Source organism: Leptonychotes weddellii, chromosome 5, assembly GCF_054177405.1.
Source record: "Leptonychotes weddellii isolate Sample4059 chromosome 5, ASM5417740v2, whole genome shotgun sequence".
NCBI lineage: Eukaryota > Metazoa > Chordata > Mammalia > Carnivora > Phocidae > Leptonychotes > Leptonychotes weddellii.
Window position 1 is genome coordinate 145436230 of NC_138373.1, and position 4652 is coordinate 145440881.

Genomic DNA, 4652 nt, shown 5'->3' on the forward strand with positions numbered 1-4652 from the left:
TTAGCTATAATATAACTCTTTGTGTTGCGATTTTCGCAGATGCTCTAGGGTTCTTAACATACATCTTTAACTTCCCACAGTCTCCCAGGTGGGATTTTTTTTTCTTTACATACCTTAGCCTTTGTAATATAGGCGTGTATGTATATATTCAATAAATCTTTACCATAGCAGGTGCCATGTACTGCACGAGCGTTGAGGATACAGTGCTCACCCAGACAGACATGGCTGACATTCTAGGAGATACACCAGACCAACAGATAGTTACGTAATGACCACAGTTCCTCAGATCTAAGACGGCATTGCTCGTAAGTGGCACCATTATTTTACGTACCATTCAAAAAGAAAAACACCGGTAGGGAAGTGAAAGGCCAATGCGCTTCTAGTGTGAATTTAGGGACTCCAGTGGGATTTCAGACTTGACCCTCAGAACAACACAAGGCACTGTAAGTTTTAAGCAAAGGAGTGATTAGATGTGTCTTGTTAAGACATCACTGTGGCTTCCAGGTGAAGGACGGACTGGGAGAAGCAAAGACACCAGTCAGGAGGCAATTCCAAGGGTCTGGAGCAAGAAGATGGTGGTTTGGACCCTAGTCATGGCAGTGGAACGCAGGAAGAGTTCTTGAGAAATATTAAGTAAGAAGCATCAATCAGACTTGGTGACTGGATGTGGACCGTAAGGGGGGAAATGGTGTGAGAACTCACGTTTCCAACCTGAGAAACTGCATGGATGGAGAAGCCACACACTCTGATATGGTACACTGGAGGAGAAGGTTTCAGAGGAGTAAATAATGAGCTTATTTGAGGCACAATGCATTTAATAAGCTTGTACCTTCCTGTGGGTCTTGGCTGCAATCAACACAAAACCCTGGCTTGGGAGGATATCAGGTGGCTTACCAGTTCATCAGAAAGACCCGAGACCCAGTCACTGAAAATATTCCGACAAGAGAGAAGCAAAATTCATGTGAAAACATCCAGTGGTGGATGCCGCCAGGGCATCACCACTGTGGGACGCTCATCACCTCAACCCTGGACACTCAATTTCCTTCAACATCGTTGTAAATAACCTCTGATTATCTCTGCCCCTCAAGACTCACAGCTCTAAACACAAAGTTTACGACTGGCTGAGAATAGAAGAGAGACTATCTATGCCCCTTCCCCCAAATAGAAAGGGTATTCCAATGATGGGGAGTCAGCTGTGAGGTATCTGGACAACAGGTAGAAATGTCAAGTACACCGTTAGCCAGAGTTGGTCCAGAACTCAGGAGAGAAGTCTGGGCTGGAGACAAACCCTTGGTGATAGATGGCATCACCCCAGGAGAGAGGAGACAGCAAGGGGAGAGGACTGCTCATGACCAAACCCTTGGGTCTGGTCAAGGAAGAGAAGACAGCATAGAGCCCAAGAGGCAGTGGCCAGAAGTGTGGAGAAACGTGGATACCAAGGAAGGGGGTACTTTCCTTCTGGGATTCTTTTCCCCCCTTCCGGATACATCAGTCTCCGTAACGTGGGCACAAATGCATATTTTTAACAAATCTTTATCAGGTGCCTACTTATAATGTGCTAAGCACTTTAATCCTCCCAAATGCTCTGTGAGGTAGGTCCTATTACAATCACCCCCGTTTTACAGGTGAGGAACCGAGGCCACAAGAGGTAACTTGCCGCAGGTCACAAGCCCAGACAGTCGAGCGCTCCGGAGCCCATGTGCTTGGCCACTGCCCAGCTCCTTCCCCCACTAGCTCCAGGAAGTCCCAGGGTAGTAACAGAGAGTGAGGTGAGACATCCACAGCCAACAGATGCAGGAATAGGCTGGAAAAATGGGAGGCATGGTAGGAGGCTCCTGAACAAGGCTCCCCCAGCCAGATTTGTACTTTTCATGGCTGGCTTTGGGTGAGGTTGGCAGCATTAGAGGCCACTGGAGGTAGATAAAAGCCAAAGCACCCAAAATACCCATTCATCTCTTACTGACAAGCTAGACCCCTAGTGTTCCCTTCATCTCACTGTCCCTGACTTCCAGGACACCCACTCAAATGGCTCCAATAGAGAAAGACCCTGCCCAAAGCTAGTGGGGATGCCAGGACTCTGATGGGGTTTCTAAGGCAGGTTCAGTGGAGCTGGGCTGAGCCAGAAAGGGTTTTGCCTGTGGACTTCACTTTGTATGTCTGCCAAGGGGTGCCCTGAAGCCACCACAGGCTCTGCAGCAAGCCGTTTCTGGAAGGAATTTCCATCAAGAAACAAACAGACTCTCCTATTACAAAATGCAGAGACAGGCAAACCACCGGTGTGTGGTGTTTGTGACTTCAGTTGCTTCTTTGGGATTAGGCATTCACCCCCACAAGGGCAGGAGCAGATTATAATGCTGGATTCTAAACTACTTGGGATGGTTTGACATACTGCCCGTCCAGAGCTCGTGACCCTAAGAGAGATGCTTAAAGGCTCGCCACCCCCCAACCCTGCTGGATTCACTAAGAGAGATTTGAGCCCCTACGAAAGAAAATCCCCAGCTGCACACACCACCCCCATCCCCTCATTCCCTTCTCTTCCCCCCCACCCAACCCCCCTCTCCCACTTCTGGCTTCTTCCTTACATAAACCTATTTGAGTTCTTGGCTAATTCACTCCAATTCTCTCCTGACAAGATCGCAGAACCTTGGAGCTAGAAGAGGCCGTCAGGAAAAACTGGGCCAACCTTACTCGGCAGATCACAGCTACTTCCAAGCAGAGTCTGGACTAGAACCCCCAGCTCCCGGGGCCAGTCCCTCCTCTGTCCGCTGCAATACACTGCCCTCTTCTGGCAGTAGAGGGAAATTGCCTTTGGTCTGTGTCTCATTTTCCAGGCTGTCCTGAGGCTCTGACCCACCTCCTCAGGGCAGGTTTTCTCTGCAGAGTGACTCCAGGGCCTGAGGCTCTAGGTTGTGCCTCTCTTTGCAAATCTCGCTCACTCTCCCTTGCAAGCCCTCCTTACCTCAGGGAGCCCAGTTCTTCCCAGGGAAGGATGGGAGGAAGGTAGACATCCGTGCAAGAAGGCAAGGAAGCACCATGAAGCTCCGTGGAGCTGGAGCTGGGCTGATGAGACGGGCTATCCTGGGCCTTGGTTCTTGGCTGGAAGAGCCCCCGTTCTTGGCAGGAGAAACCATACTGCACCATGACAGAACCCAAAGATCTCCTCTGATAAGAAACTGTGACGTGGCAGGCCTTAAAAGAGACTCACAAAGAGCCCACAATGTCCATTTCTCAGGGTCACGATTCCTACTAACTCATCTCATTCACTGCCAGGGTCAAAACTCCAAATGCCTTTGAGAGCCAGACAGCTGTCCTGAACGGAGGCAGAAGCAGCTGTACGTGCACGGTGGGAACTGTGAGACTCCAGAGGACGCAGGTCTGCCCGAGGGTGCTCAGACTCAGATCCTAACCGTGCATTTTGCTGGCCAGCGATAGGCAGGCTCACTTCGCCAGCCTCCTACATTCAACTGCCTGCCTTATGGTCAATGTTGAAGTCCTATTTACCGAGCACCTTCTTATGTGGTGGGCACTGTTCTAAGCACCTTGGGTGTAGTAACTAGTCGAGCCTCTGCCAACTCTAGGAGGTAGGTATTATCATTAGCATCATCCCCATTTATAAAGGGAAACTGAGGCACGGGCGCTTCAGTAGCTTTCCCTATGTCAGATCGAATGTGGGATGGCTGGGATTTGGACTCAGTCTGGCTCCAGAATCCAATTTCTTCACCTCCAGTATTATATGCACAGTAGAAGGATACAGAGTTGTCTCCTTGGACATTATGGGGTGCTGATTTGATCTCTATAGGAAAGGGAGCATGACTTCTAGCAGACAGAGAACAGCCATTTGAGATAAACAAATGTGAGTCTGAATCCTGGTCCTAATGGCTGTGTGACCCCAGGGCAAGTTAATGAAGCTTTCTTAGCTGCAGTGACTGACCCGCAAATCAGAGATGGCCATTCTTACTCCCTAAAATAATTGCCAGGGTAAAGTGAGATAATATATGTCTACCCTGCCTCATGATATAAAACACAGATACACAGTTATGGGTGGTTGCAGCTCACGGGCACCACTGAGCATGCCACTTGACTGAGCTCCCAGGGTCAGTGCCTGCCTCTCGGAACCAGCTGAACATGGGAAGGATAAAGGGCCTTAGGACTCTCTAAGCTTCTACTAACAAAAGATTCCGTTTAACAAAACCTTTTTTCATTGTCTAAGTTTTCAGGGGGAGCTAATCAGAGGGAGAGGATTCATATTACAAAGGTGTTTATGTCACCTAATAATATACCCACTGGTGTTTTATTTTTTTAAAAAAGATTTTAATTATTTATTTGACAGAGAGAGACACAGCCAGAGAGGGAACATAAGCAGGGGGAATGGGAGAGGGAGAAGCAGGCTCAGAGCCCGATGTGGGGCTCGATCTCAGGACCCTGGGATCAGGGCCTGACCCAAAGGCAGGCGCTTAACGACTGAGCCACCCAGGCGCCCCTCATTGGTCTTTTAAATAGTGGATTTTCTTAACAAGTCAGGAAACGACAGATGTTGGCGAGGATGCAGAGAAAGGGGAACCCTCCTACACTGTTGGTGGGAATGCAAGCTGCTGCAGCCATTCTGGAAAACAGTATGGAGGTTCCTCAAAAAGTTGAAAATAGAGCTACCC